General features: G+C 38.2%; 1 non-coding gene across 1 annotated transcript; it reads left to right on the top strand.

Annotated features, from left to right (window-relative positions):
• Positions 1-16,080: 16,080 nt before the first annotated feature.
• Positions 16,081-16,212, top strand: LOC122436192. Its single transcript, XR_006267949.1, has one exon. It is a non-coding gene; the product is annotated as a small nucleolar RNA SNORA51 (small nucleolar RNA).
• Positions 16,213-16,461: the final 249 nt, after the last annotated feature.

Raw genomic sequence — 16,461 nt, 5'->3', positions numbered from 1 at the left:
GCCTTTGACTGTGTGGATCACAACAAACTGTGGAAAATTCTTAAAGATATGGGAGTATTGGACCACCTTACCTGTCTACTGAGAAGCCTGTATGTGGGTCAAGAAGCTACTGTTAAAACTGGACATAGGATAATCAGTTCAGTTTAGTTGCTCAGTCGTGTCCGAGTCTTTGCAATCCCCTGAATCACAGCATGTCAGGCCTCCCTGTCCAAGAGGTTAGGGCTCCTCAAAGGGAAGAAAATCGTCCCAACAGATGGAAGATTCCTTCCAGCTCAGTATGGCCAATGCCTCTGAATACACATGAAAGTAGTTATAAACTGCTCTGACATTCTCTGCCTTTCACCAAATAGATCAATGCTTGAAAGTTTTACTGGTAAATTATAATTGATTTAATTGCTTGTTTATTGTGCTTAAGACAATCCTGCATTGGTGTCTCAGATAATCATCTTTTAAAAATTACTCTGAATAGAAAATTAATATTTTCCAAATTAGGGACAAGCTCTAATCATAAACTGAAATGTACCTTCACATATTTTAGCAAGTTCCCAAATACAGTACTAATTTGAGTAGGTATTTACAGTGACAAGTGAAGTTTTCTATATATAGAGGATTGAAGTACTGCTGAAATCAATCAGTCTCCATCTCTCTGTCTCACTCATGTTTGACCTGAACATAATGTGCTGCTGTTGAATAAACAATTGACTTCCAAGAAGGCATGCCTCCAGGAAGGTTACCCTCTTGAGTATCCTTAAGCAAGTCTCCCAGAGTGCTTGGGTCTCAGTTCTAACTGGTAATATTGATCTGAGAGGGGCAGACTAATTAATCCGCAGCATTAAGAACGTCAATCATATGATTAGTTAGCACAAAAATTCACTTTGAAAGAGCCATCGTCCTGCAGGCTTTTAAGTATCTGGCAAAAAAAAAAAAAAAAAAAAAAAGGTTAGGCTCTAATTCATCACTTCACTGCATCAACCTAAACTCTCAATCCTAACTACATCCTTTAACTCCAACTGCAGAAAGAGGTTGTTTCAATCAGTCAGTCAGTCAGTCAGTTCAGTCGCTCAGTCGTGTCCCACTCTTTGCGACCCCATGAATCGCAGCAACCCAGGCCTCCCTGTCCATCATAAACTCCCGGAGTTTACTCAAACTCATGCCCGTCGAGTCGGTGATGCCATCCAGCCATCTCATCCTCTGCCGTCCCCTTCTCCTCCTGCCCCCAATCCCTCCCAGCATCACGGTCGTTTCCAACGAGTCAACTCTTTGGATGAGGTGGCCAAAGTACTGGAGTTTCAGCTTCAGCATCAGTCCTTCCAATGAACACCCAGGACTGATCTCCTTTAGGATGGACTGGTTGGATCTCCTTGCAGTCCAAGGGACTCTCAAGAGTCTTCTCCGACAACATAGTTCACAAGCATCAATTTTTCGGCACTCAGCTTTCTTCACAGTCCAACTCTCACATCCATACATGACCACTGGAAAAACCATAGCCTTGACTAGATGGACCTCTGCTGACAAAGTAATGTCTCTGCTTTTCAGTATGCTGTCTAGGTTGGTCATAACTTGCCTTCCAAGGAGTAAGCAACTTTTAATTCCATGGCTGCAGTCACCATCTGCAGTGATTTTGGAGCCCCAAAAAATAAAGTAAGACACTGTTTCCACTGCCTCCCCATCTATTGCCCATGAAGTGATGGGACCAGATACCATGATCTTAGTTTTATGAATGCTGAGCTTTAAGCCAACTTTTTCACTCTCCTCTTTCACTTTCATCAGTAGGCTTTTTTAGTTCCTCTTCACTTACTGCCATAAGGGTGGTGTCATGTGCATATCTGACGTTATTGATATTTCTCCCAGCATTCTTGATTCGAGCTTGTGCTTTTTCCAGCCCAGCGTTTCTCATGATGTACTCTGCATATAAGTTAAATAAGCAGGGTGACAATATACAGCCTTGATATACTCCTTTTCCTATTTGGAACCAGTCTGCTGTTCCATGTCCAGTTCTAACTGTTGCTTCCTGACCTGCATATAGGTTTCTCAAGAGGCAGGTAAGGTGGTCTGGTATTCCCATCACTTTCAGAATTTTCCACAGTTTCTTGTGACCGACACAGTCGAAGGCTTTGGCGTAGTCAATAAAGCAGAAATAGATGCTTATCTGGAACTCTCTTGCTTTTTTGATGATCCAGCAGATATTGGCAATATGATCTCTGGTTCCTCTGCCTTTTCTAAAACCAGCTTGAACATCTGGAAGTTCTCTGTTCATGTATTGCTGAAACTTGGCTTGGAGAATTTTGAGCATTACTTTACTAGCGTGTGAGATGAGTGCAATTGGGGGGTAGTTTGAGCATTCTTTGGGATTGGAATGAAAACTGACCTTTTCCAGTCCTGTGGACACTGCTGAGTTTTCCAAATTTGATGGTATATTGAGTGCGGCACTTTCACAGCATCATTTTTCAGGATTTGAAATAGCTCAACTGGAATTCCATCACCTCCACTAGCTTTGTTCATAGTGATGCTTTCTAAGGCCCACTTGGCTTCACATTCCAGGATGTCTGGCTCTAGGTGAGTGATCACACCATTGTGATTATCTGGGTCATGAAGATCTTTTTTGTACAGTTCTTCTGTGTATTCTTGCCACCTCTTTTTAATATCTTCTGGTTCTGTTAGGTCCATCCCATTTCTGCCCTTTATTGAGCCCATTTTTGCATGAAATATCCTTTTGATATCTCTAATTTCCTTTAAGAGGTCTCTAGTCTTTCCCGTTCTGTTGTTTTCCTCTATTTCTTTAAATTGATCACTGAGGAAGGCTTTCTTATCTTTCCTGGCTATTCTTTGGAACTCTGCATTCAGATGGGAATATCTTTCCTTTTCTCCTTTGCTTTACACTTATCTTCATTTCACAGCTATTTGTAAAGCCTACTCAGATAACCATTTTGACTTTTTGCATTTCTTTTCCATGGGGATGGTCTTGATCCCTGTCTCCTGTACAATGTCACTGATCTCCATCCATTTTTCATCAGGCTCTCTGTCTATCAGATCTAGTCCCTTAAATCTATTTCTCACTTCCACTGTATAGTCATAAGGGATTTGATTTAGGTCATACCTGCATGGTCTAGTGGTTTTCCCTACTTTCTTCAGTTTACCTCTGAATTTGACAATAAGGAGTTCATGATCTGAGCCACAGTCAGCTCCCAGTCTTGTTTTTGCTGACTGTATAGAGCTTCTCCATCTTTGGCTGCAAAAAATATAATCAATCTGATTTCGGTGTTGACCATCTGGTGATGTCCATGTGTAGAGTCTTCTCTTGTGTTGTTGGAAGAAGGTGTTTGCTATGACCATTGCGTTCTCTTGGCAAAATTCTATTAGCCTTTGCACTGCTTCATTCTGTACTCCAAGGCCAAATTTGCCTGTTACTCCAGGTGTTTCTTGACCTCCTACTTTTGCATTCCAGTCCCCTACAATGAAAAGGACATCTTTTTTGGGTGTTAGTTCTAAAAGGTCTTGGAGGTCTTCATAGAACCGTTCAACTTCAGCTTCTTCAGCATTACTGGTTGGGGCATAGGCTTGGAATACCGTGATATTGAATGGTTTGCCTTGGAAACAAACAGAGATCATTCTGTTGTTTTTGAGATTGCATCCAAGTACTGCATTTCGGACTCTTTTACTGACTCTAATGGCTACTCCATTTCTTTTAAGGGATTCCTGCCCACAATAGTAGATATAATGGTCATCTGAATTAAATTCACCCATTTCAGTCCATTTTAGTTCGCTGATTCCTAGAATGTCAACATTCACTCTTGCCATCTCCTGTTTGACCACTGCCAATTTGCCTTGATTCATGGACCTAACATTCCAGGTTCCTATGCAATATTGCTCTTTACAGGATTGGACCTTGCTTCTATTACCAGTCCCATCCACAACTGGGTATTGTTTTTGCTTTGGCTCCATCCCTTCATTCTTTCTGGAGTTATTTTTCCACTGATCTCCAGTAGCATATTGGGCACCTACCGACCCGGAGAGTTCCTCTTTCATTATCTTATCATTTTGCCTTCTCATAATGTTCATGGGGTTCTCAAGGCAAGAATACTGAAGTGGTTTGCCATTTCCCTCTCCAGTGCACCACATTCGGTCAGACCTCTTCACCATAACCTGACCGTCTTGGGTGGCCCCACATGGCATGGCTTAGCTTCATTGAGTTAGACAAGACTGTGGTCCTGTGATCAGATTGGCTGGTTTTCTAGAACAATAGACTTGTCCAAAATTTGAAAAGGAGTGCAAATAGGCTGTATATTTTCATCATACTTATTTAATTTAAATGCATATGTGGAGTATATCATGTGAAATGTTGGGCTGGATGAATCCCATGCTGGAATCAAAATTGCTGGAAGAAACATCAACAACCTCAGATATGCAGATGCTACCACTCTAGTGGCAGAAAGTTAAGAGGAACTAAAAAGCCTCCTCATAAGAGTGAAAGAGAAGAGTGAAAAAAGTTGACTTAAAACTCAGCATTTAAAAAACTAAGATCATGGTATCCAGTCACATCACTTCTTTGTAAATAGAAGGGGGAAGACAGGAAGCAGTGACAGTTTTACTTCCTTGGGCTTCAAAATCACTGTTCAAGGGACTGTAGTGATAAAATTAAAAGATTATTGCTCCTTGGAAAGAAATCCATGACAAACCTAGTGTTCATGTGTGTTTTATTGCTTCAGTTGTATCCTAATCTTTACAACCCTATGGACTGTAGCCCTCCTGGCTCCTCTGCCTATGAGATTCTTCAAGCAAGAATACTAGAGTGGGTTGCCGTTCCCTCCTCCAGAGTGACAAACCTAGAACGTCATATTAAATAGCAGAGACATCATTTTGCTGACAAAGATCCATATACTCAAAACTATAACGATTCCAGACGTCATTTTGTATGTGAGAGTCAGACCATAAAGAAGGTCAAGTGTTGAGGAATTGATATTTTCAAATCGTGATGCTGAAGCAAAATCTTGAGAGTCTCTTGGACAGTAAAGAGATCAAGCCAGTCAATCCTAATGGAAATCAACTCTGAATATTCATTGGAAGGACTGATGCTGAGGCCCCAGTACTTTGGCCACCTGATGCAAAGAACCAACACATTGGAAAAGACCCTGATACTGTGAACAATTAAAGGCAAAAGGAGAAGGGGGCAAAAGAGGATGAGGTAGATAGCATCACCAACTCAATGGACATGAATTTGAGCAAACTCCCGGAGATAGTGGAGCACAGAGGATCTTGGCATGATGCTGTCTGTGGAGTCAGAAAGTTTCTGACACAACTTAGCGAATGAACAATAGCAACATTGAAAGTGAGAAATTAACTTTATATTGACATCTTTAAAAAACACCTGTGGCGGGTGATCAAAGTCAATATCAATAATCATAAGTTATGTTGATATAATGTACAATTGATATGATGTGTTAAGAACATCACTTCATCTCTTTGGTATTCATTCCCTCAAACCATAAACATTGTCTAACCATGAGAAAAATCCAAGATGAAAAGTCATTGTAAACAATCTACAACACAATTGTCCAGCACTTGGAATTCTTAGAGTCATCAAAAACAACAAAGCTTGAGAAGGCATCACAGACTAAAGGAGCCTAAGGGGACATGACTATTAAATGTAATGTGGTGTCCTGGATGAGATCACAGAGAGTAAATAAAGCCATTAGGTAATTACTAAGGAGATTCACATAAAGTATAGATTTTATATAATAAGAGTGCATCAATATTGTTTCATTAACTATAACAATTGTACCATATTAATGCAAGGAGCTAGCAATAGCAAAAATTTGTTGCAAGGTATGTACACATTTTTTATCCTATCTCTGTAAATTTCCTGTAAATCTAAAACTATTCTCACATTTTATTGAAAATATTAGGTATCATTGATCAGACTCTTTCTACCTAGGGATCTAGATAGGAACCAGTTTCTGACAATTATGGTATTTGTTTGAGATTTAATAAGCTGAAGTTAGAAGTTATCTTCCCATTTCTGTTGGCAAGCACAGTTGTGGAGATATTATGTTTTTCACTGAAGCCCCACTCCAGGTTTAGGCCATTAGATTCATGGTTGTCAGGAGGCAGTTGTAATGGTAATCCTGCTGATGGTGGTCACCTAATCATGGATCCCTATTTCCTGATTATAGCAATCCATCAATGTATTCAGGAGACCAACAAGTTCACTAAAGTCTAACTGAATCTCCACTTTTCTGATTATGCAAGTTATGATTATGCATACTATTTTTTTAAATGAAGGTGCTAGTTGCTCACTCGTGTTCACCTCTTTGCAATCCCATGAACTGTAGCCCACCAGGCTCCTCTGTCCATGGAATTCTCCATGCAAGAATATTGAAGTGGGTATCCATTCTCTTCTCCAGGGAATCTTCTTGACCAATGGATTGAACCTGGCTCTCCTGCATTGCAGGCAGATTATTTACCATCTGAGTCACCAGGTGTGTTTTTTGTTTGTTTGTTTGTTTGTTTTACATTGCTGAGTCCTGTAGTTTTAGTGAAAGCCCAGGCATCAAGTCTCTCCAAAAATGTATTAGACACTCAATTTCTTGAATTAAATCTATTTCTGCTTACAATATCTAAATATGTTCCCTTTTTCTTCACCTGAAACTTGAGTAGTACAGAACATATTACAATTGGCAAAGCAATTTGTGCCTTCCTCTGAGTTATAAGGCTGTGAGGGAATAGGTATCTTCTTTTATAACAATTGTGAACATTCACCAAGAAAAATTTTAGGCAATGGAGAGAGGTGGAGACAAGATGGCAGAGAAAAGCATGAGCTCACTCCCTCTCATCAAAACACCAAAATCACAAATAACTCATCAAAAACCATTGACAAAAAAAAAAAAAAAAAAGCTCAAACTACAAAAAAAGGATACCCTACATCAAAAGACAAGGAACAAACCACAATAAAATGGTAGGGGGGCACAGTTGTGACAAAAGCAAATTTCACTTTTGAAATACAAGCAAAATACACTTGGCAGGTGACCCACAAAGTGAACAATAATTATATTGCAGGGTTTCTCACAGAAGGGTGAAAGTTCTGAGCCTCACTTCAGACTCCTATTGGGAGTCATTGGGAGGATGAGCCCATAGGTATCTGGCTTTGAAGGCCAGCAGGACATAGAAATTCCAAAACAGTGAGGCAAATAGAAACTGGACTCTTGGAGAGTACACACAAGGTTTCATGTGTACCAGAACCCAGGAGAAAAAGCAGTGACCTCATGAGAGTTTGGGACAGACTTACCTACTAGTATTGGAGGGTCTCCTGCTGAAGCAGGGCACAGCTGATTCTCTGCAGAAACAAACTGGTGGTAGTTCTGGGGAGTACTTATTGTAGTGAGCCCTGTTGGAGACTGCTATTTTCTCACCAAGACTGGGGCATCTCAGGCAAAACAACCAACAGGGTGAGAACACAATACCAACCATCATAGGCTTATTATAGTCGTCCGTAGCCTAAAGCTGTCTGCTAAACACACCCCTTTACACAGCCCTGCCCACCAGAGAGAAAAGACCCAGCTCCATCCAACAGTGGGCAAAAAACAGTCCCTACCACCAGGAAGCCTGGACAAGCCCCCAGAGATCAGCCTTATCAACCAGGAAGCAGACAATAGAAGTAAGAACTACAACCCTGCAGCATGTAGAATAAACTGCAATCACAGAAAATTAGACAAAATGAAATTACAGAGGAGTATATCCCAAAGGAAGAAGCAAGAGAAGAAGAGAAACTAAGTGAAGTGGAAATAGGGAGTCTACCCCAAAAATAATTAAGGGTAATGATAGTAAAGTTAAAACAAAATATCAATAAAGAATGGAGGTACAGATTGAGTGCAGAGTGCATACAAGAAATGTTTAGGGAAGATTTTAAAAATCTAAAGAAAAAAGAGATGAACAATACAATGAGTTAAATGAAAAGTACACTAGGAAAAAAAAATAGCAGAATACATGAGACAGAAGAAGGGAAAAGTAGCTGGAACACAGAATGGTGGAAATCATTGCCAAGGAATAGCGTCTCTATAACAGCCTAGAGACATGAGGGGTGGGAGGGAGGTAAAAAAGGAGGGGACATGTGTACACCTATGGCAAATTCATGTTGATATATGGCAGAAAGCAAACCAATATTGTAAAGCAATTATCCTTCAATTAAAACAAATAAATTAAAGGATGAAAAGAAATGAGGGCTATCTAAGATTTCTGAGACAATATTAAATGTGTCAACACTTGAATTATAGGTGTCTCAGAAGGAGAACATAAGAATCTGAAGAAATATTTGCAGAAATAATAGACAAAAATATCTCTAACATGGGAAGGGAAACAGTTATCCCAGTCTAAGAAAGGCAGTGATTCTCAGGCAGGATAAACACAAGGAGGATCATGATGAGACAGTGTTCAAATTAACAAAAATTAAAGACAAAGAAAAATATCAAAAGAGACAAGGGAAAAGAAACAAATACGGTACAAGGGAACTCCCATAAATACATCAACTGACTTTTCAGCAGGAAATCTACAATAAAGAGGGTATTCGCATGATATATTTAGTGAGACAAATGGAAATAAACTAAAACAAAGAATACTTTATACAACAAGGCTCTCATTCAGATTTTATGGAGACATCAAAAGCTTTACAGACAAGAAAAAGCTAAAAGAATTTAGCACCACCAAACCAGATTTGCAATAAATGCTAAAGGAAGTTATCTGGACAGAAAGAAAGGACACAACTAGAAACAAGAAAATTACAAATGGAAAAGCTCATTGGTGAAGTCAAGCAGTAAAGATAAGAAATCATCTGCACACAAATATGATATCAAAACTAGCAACCATGAGAAGATGAGAATGAAAAGCAGGAAACTGGAAATGCACTTGATATTGAGACCAATAAGTTGAATCGATCTTGTTTATATGCAGACTGCTATATCAAAACTTCAAATCAGTTCAGTTCAGTCGCTCAGTTGTGTCTGACTCTTTGCGACCCCATGAATCGCAGCAACCCAGGCCTCCCTGTCCATCAGCAACTCCCGGAGTTCACTCAAACTCATGTCTATCAAGTCGGTGATGCCATCCAGCCATCTCATTCTCTGTCGTCCCCTTCTTCTCCTGCCCCCAATCCCTCCCAGCGTCAGAGTCTTTTCCAATGAGTCAACTCTTCCCATGAGGTGGCCAAAGTACTGGAGTTTCAGCTTCAGCATCAGTCCTTCCAATGAACACCCAGGACTGACCTCCTCTAGGATGGACTGGTTGGATCTCCTTGCAGTCCAAGGGACTCTCAAAAGTCTTCTCCAACACCAAAGTTCAAAAGCATCAATTTTTCGGCACTCAGCTTTCTTCACAGTCCAACTCTCACATTCATACATGGCCTCTGGAAAAACCATAGCCTTGACTAGATGGACCTTTGTTGGCAAAGTAATGTCTCTGCTTTTTAGTATACTATCTAGGTTGGTCATAACTTTCTTTCCAAGGAGTAAGTGTCTTTTAATTTCATGGCTGCAGTCACCATCTGCAGTGATTTTGGAGTCAATAAATAAATAAACAAAGTCTGAAACTGTTTCCACTGTTTCCTCATCTATTTGCCATGAAGTGATGGGACCGGATGCCATGATCTTAGTTTTCTGAATGTTGAATTTAAGCCAACTTTTCACTCTCCTCTTTCACTTTCCTCAAGAGGCTTTTTAGCTCCTCTTCACTTTCTGCCATAAGGGTGGTGTCATGTGCATATCTGAGGTTGTTGATATTTCTCCCAGCAGTCTTGATTCCAGCTTGTGCTTCTTCCAGCCCAGAGTTTCTCATGATGTACTCTGCATATAAGTTAAATAAACAGGGTGACAATATACAGCCTTGAAGTACTCTTTTTCCTATTTGGAACCAGTGTGTTGTTCCATGTCCAGTTCTCACTGTTGCTTCCTGACCTGCATACAGGTTTCTCAAGAGGCAGTTCAAGTGGTCTGGTATTCCCATCTCCTTCAGAATTTTCCACAGTTTATTGTGATCCACAGAGTCTAAGGCTTTGGCATAGTCAATAAAGCAGAAATAGATATTTTTCTGGAACTCTCTTGTTTTTTTGATGATCCAGCAGATGTTGGCAATTTGATCTCTGGTTCCTCTGCCTTTTCTAAAACCATCTTGAACATCTGGAAGTTCACAGTTCATGCATTGTATTGCTGAAGCCTGGCTTGCTTAGAGAATTTAGAGCATTACTTTACCAGCGTGTGAGATGAGTGCAATTGTGTGGTAGTTTGAGCATTCTTTGGGATTGCCTTTCTTTGGGATTGGAATGAAAACTGACATTTTCCAGTCCTGTGGTCACTGCTGAGTTTTCCAAATTTGCTGGCATATTGAGTGCAGCACTTTTACAGCATCATCTTTCAGGATTTGAAATAGCTCAACTGGAATTCCATCACGTCCACTAGCTTTGTTCATAGTGATGCTTTCTAAGGCCCACTTCACTTCACATTCCAGGATTCTGGCTCTAGGTGAGCGATCACACCATTGTGATTATCTGGGTCGGGATGATCTTTTTTGTACAGTTCTTCTGTGTATTCCTGCCACCTCTTCTTAATATCTTCAAAACCTCAAGGTAACCACAAACCAGAATTCTTCAATAGACACACAGACACACAAAAGAAAGTATAATTCAAACAATACTAACGTTAGTCATCTAATCACAAGAGAAGAGAACAAAAGAGGAAGGAGAATAAAAAGACCAACCAAAAAAATTTAAAAAAAAAATTCTAGAATGGTAATAAAAACATGCATGTCAACAATTACATTAAACGTATGGGTTATATGTTACAATCAAAAGATACAGACTGGTTAAATGGATACAAAACCAATACCTTTATATATGTTGTCTACAAGGTACCCTCTTCAGATGTAGGGACACATGCAGACTGAAAGTTAGGGAATGGGAAAAAGGTATTCCATGCCAATGGAAATCAAAGGAAAACTGGAGAGTAGCAATCAGTTCAGTTCAGTCACTCAGTTGTGTTTAACTCTTTGCGACCCCATGGACTGCAGCACGCCAGGCATCCCTGTCCATCACCAACTCCTGCAGCCTGCTCAAACTCATGCCCAGATTAGCAATACTCATATTAGAAAAAAAAGCAACTTTAAAATAAAGACTTTTACAAGAGACAAAGAATAAAACTGCATACTGATTAAGGGAACAATCCAAGAATTTAGAACAATTGTATACATATGTAGACCCAAAATAGAACCACCTCAATATATGAAAAATACTAACAATCATAAATGGAAAAACTGACAACAATGAAATAATAGTGGAAGGCATTCACATCCCAGTTGCATCCATGGAGAGATCCTCCAGATAGACAAGCAATAAAGAAACAGAGGCCTTAAATGCCTTATTAGATCAGATGGAATTAATTGATATTTGAAGGGCATTCTATCAGAAAGCAACAGAACATGCATTCTTGTCAAGCTCACGTGAAATATTCTCCAGGATTGATCACATACTGGACCACAAATTGAGACTCAGTAAATTCAAGAAAATTGAAATCATATCAAACATCTTTTCTCACCACAATGCATTAAGATTAGAAATCAACTACAAGAGAAAAAAAAAAACTAAAACACAAAGATTTGGAGGCTAAACAGTATGCTATTAAACAATCAATGGATCACTGAAGAAATAAAAAAGGAAATAAAAAAATACCTAGAGACAAATAAAAATGAAAACACGATCCAAAACCTATGAAACAGAGTAAAGGCAGTTCTAAGAGAGAAGTTTATAGAAATGCCATCATAGCCCAGAAACAAGAAAAATCCCAAATAAACAGTATAACCTTTCATCTAAAGTAAAGAGAGAAAGAATAATCATAACCTAAAGTGAGTAGAAAAAAAGGAGTCATAAAATCCAGAGCAGGAATAAATGAAGTAGGGAAGAAAACAGTAGCAAAGATCAATGAATCCAAAAGCTGGTTCTTTGAAAAGATACACAAAATTGATAAACATTTAGTCAGACTCAAAGAAAGAGAAATAACTCAATTCAATAAAATGAGAAATGAAAAAAAAATACAAAACAGAAATACAAAGGATTATGAAACAACTACAAGAAACAATACACCAATAAAATAAACAGCCTAGCAGAAGTGGATAATTTCTTAGAATGGTACAACCTTCCAAGTCACAACCAAGAAGCAACAGAAAATAAGAATGGACTGATCACAAATAATGATATTGAAACTGTAAATAAAAAAAAAAAATACCATCAAACCATAGTCCATGACCAGATGGCTTCATAAGGTTATTCTGTCAAACATTTACAGATTTGAGATATAGCCTGATGAAACTCTTCCAAAAATCTGCAGAAGAATAACTCCCAAACTCATTCTATGAGGCCATTGTTCACCCTAATAGCAAATCCAGAGATAACACAGAAAAGTGAAAATTAGAAACCAATATAACTGATGAATATAGACATAAAAAAAAAACAACTTAACAAAACTAGCAAATTGAGTCCATTAAATTGAGTCCACACATTAAAATGAATATACACCATGATCAAGTGGGATTTATCCCAGGAATGCAAGTGTCTTACAACATCTGCAAATCAATCAAAATGATACACCACATCAATAAATTAAAGAATAAAACCATATGATCATATCAATCATATCAATAGGTGCAGAAAAAGCTTTTGACAAAATGCAAACCCATGTATGAAAAAAAAACTCTCTAAAAAATGGGCATAGATGGAACCTATCTCAACAGAGTAAAGGCCATATATGACAAACCCATAGGAAACATCATTCTTATTTGTGAAAATTAAAGCACTTCATCTAAGATCAAGAATAATACAAGGATGTCTGTTCTCACCACTTTTATTCAACATAGGTTTGGAAGTCCTAGCTATCACAATCAGAGAAGAAAAACAAGTAAAAGGAATTCAAATTTGAAAAGAAGTGGTAAAAACTATCACTGTTTTCCAATGACATGATCAGTTCAGTTCAGTCACTCAGTCATGTACAACTCTTTGTGACCCCATGGACTACAGCATGCCAGGTTTCTCTGTCCATCACCAGTTCCTGGAGCTAGCTCAAGGTCATGTCCATCAACTTGGTGATGTCACCTAACCATCTCATCCTCTGTCATCCCCCTCTCCTCCTCCTTTCAATCTCTCCCAGCATCAGGGTCTTTTCCAAGGAAACAGTTCTTTGCATCAGGTGGCCAAAGTATTGGAGCTTTGGCTTCAGAATCAGTCCTTCCAATTAATATTCAGGGTTAATTTCCTTTATAGTGGACTGGATTGAACTCCTTGCAGTCCAAGAGATTCTCAGGAGTCTTATCCAACACCACAGCTAAAGACCATCAATTCTTTGGAACTCAGCTTTCGTTATGGTCCAAACTCTCACATCCATATATGACTACTGGAAAAACCAAAGCTTTGACTAGACAGAATTTGTTGGCAAAGTAATGTCTCTGCTCTTCAATATGCTGTCTAGGTTGGTCATAAATTTTCTTCCAAGGAGCAAGCATTTTTAAATTTCATGGCTGCGGTCACCATCTGCAGTGATTTTGGAGCCCAAGAAAATAAAGTCACTGTTTTCATTGTTTCCCCATCTAGTTGCCATGAAGTGATGGGACCAAATGTCAAGATCTGAATGATGAATTTTCAGCCAGCTTTTCCACTCTCCTCTTTCACTTTCATTAAGAGTCTCTTTAGTTCTTCTTTGCTTTCTGCCATAAGGGTGGTGTCATCTGCATATCTGAGGTTATTAATATTTCTCCTGGCAATCGTGATCCCAGCTTATTCAGTCTTGTATTTCACATGATGTACTCTGCATATAAGTTAAATAAGCAGGGTGACAATATACAGCCTTGATGTACTCTTTTCCCAATTTCGAATCCATCCACTGTTTCAAGTCCAGTTCTAACTGTTGCTTTTTGACCTTCATAAAAGTTTATCAGGAGGCAGGTAAGGGGGTCTGGTATTCCTGTTTCATGAAGAATTTTTCCAGTTTGTTGTGATCCACACACTCAAAGGCTTTTGTGTATTCAATGAAACAGAAGTACATGTTTATCTGGAATTATCTGGCTTTTGCTATGATCCAACAGATGTTGGCAATTTGATTCCTCTGCCTTTTCTAAATTCAGTATGAACATCTGGCAGTTCTTGGTTCACGTACTGTTGAAGCCTAGTTTGGAAAACTTTGAGCATTACTTTGCTAGTGTGAGATGAGTGTGATTATGTGGTAGTTTGAACAATCTTTGTCATTTCCTTTCTTTGGGGTTGGAATGAAAAATGACCTTTTCCATTTCTATGGCTACTGCTGAGTTTTCCAAATTTGCTGACATATTGAGCACAGCACTTTCACAGCATCACCTTTTAGGATTTTAAGTAGCTCAACTGGAATTCCATCACCTCTACTAGCTTTGTTCATTGTGATGCTTCCTAAGGGCCACTTGACTTCACATTCCATGGTGTCTGGCTCTAGGTGAGTGATCACACCTCCGTGGTTATCTGAGTCATTAAAATCTTTTTTTGTATAGTTCTTCTATGTATTCTTGCCAGCTCTTCTTGGTATCTTCTGCTTGTGTTAGGTCCATACCATTTCTGTCCTTTATTGGACAGATGACATGATAGTATACATATACAATCTTAATGATGCCACCAGAAAACTATGAGAGCTTATCAATGAATTTGTTTACATTGCAGGGTACAAAATTAATACATAATAATATTGAGCATTCCTATATACTAATAATAAAAGATCAGAAAGTGAAATTAAGCAAACTATTCAATTCAAAGTTTCATCAAATATGAAATTTCTAGGAATAAATCTACTTAAGGTAACAAAAAATCTGTATGCAGAAAACTATAGGATATGGACAAAAGAAATTAAAGATGATACTAACAGATGGAGATATACATATTCTTGGATTGGAAGAATCAAGTTTGTCAAAGTGCATACATTACCCAAAGCAATCTACAATGCAATCTCTAGCATATCACCAAAGGCATTTTTCACGGAATTAGAACAAAAAGTTTACGATTTGTATGGAAACACAAAAGACCACAAATAGCAAAATGAAACTTGAGAAAGAAAAGCAGACTGAAAGAATCAGGCTCCTTGACATCAGACTGCACTACAAAGGTACAGTTATTAAAATAGCATGGTACTATCACAAAAAATGGAAACAGATCAGTGGGACAAGATAGAAATTGTAAAGATAAACTCAAGGACCTATGAACATCTAATCTATGACAAGGAGGCAATAATGTACAATGGAGAAAAGACAGTCTCTTCAGTAAGTGCTGCTAGAATAAATGAACAACTACACACAAAAAATAATGAAATTAGAATAGTCTCTAATACAATACACAAAAGTAAACTTAAGTTGGGTTAAAAACCTACATGTAAGACTACATACTATAAAATTTTTATTGGAAAATAATAGCAGAACACTGTGGCATAAACCACAGTACGATCTTTTTGATCCATCTCATAGAGTAATACAAAAAATAAAAACAAAACAAAACAAATGGAACCTATTTGAACTTAAAAAATTTTGCATAGCAAATTAAACCATTTGCAAAATAGAAAGACAACTCTGAATGGGAGAAACTATTTGCATATGAAGCAATTAACAATAGGTTAATCAACAAAGTATACAAAGGGCTGATGCAGCTCAATTAAACAAACAAACAAACAACCCAATCAAAAAATAGGCAAAATATGTAAATATACATTTTCCAAAAAAGACATATAGATGGCTAAAAAGCATATGAAAAGGTTTTTAGTTTCAGTAATTATTAGATAAATGCAAATCAAAAACTACAATGAGGTGTCTATCACCTGACATCAGTCAGAATGGCCATCACCATAATATCTACAAAAAAAAAAAAAATCTGAGAGAATGTGGAGAAAGGGCACCTTCTTGTGCTGTGAATGTGAATGTAAATTGGTACAGCCACTGTGGAAAACAGTATGAAGGTGCCTTAGAAAACTAAATGTAGAGTTGCCATTTGATTTAGCAACTGAGTATTTATCTGGAGAAATCCTTAATTCAAAAAGATACATGCACACCAGCCTCCTGATGCTTACCACAGGCTGTGTTCTTACACTGTATAGAAAGAGGAGGCAGAGTAAACTCACCCCATAAACACCTCAGGCCAGGAAGGCCCTGTGCCTTGTCTGTATTGTGAGTGGGATGACATGGACTGGAGGGAAAGACAAGAAAAAATAAAAAATAAAAGATACATGCATCCCAAAGTTCATTGCTGTACTATGGACAAGAGCCAGCACATGGAAGCAACCTAAATGTTCATCAACAAATGAATAGATAAAGATGATTTGGTACATATTTGAAATGAAATATTACTCAGCTTTAGACAAGAATGAAATAATACCATTTGTAGTAACACAGATGGGCCTAGAGATTGTCTTACTGTGTGAAGTCATACAGTTC

The sequence above is a fragment of the Cervus canadensis genome, chromosome X, assembly GCF_019320065.1.
Source record: "Cervus canadensis isolate Bull #8, Minnesota chromosome X, ASM1932006v1, whole genome shotgun sequence".
NCBI lineage: Eukaryota > Metazoa > Chordata > Mammalia > Artiodactyla > Cervidae > Cervus > Cervus canadensis.
Note: the sequence above shows the minus strand (reverse complement) of the source record. Positions and strands in the feature narration are given on the sequence as shown.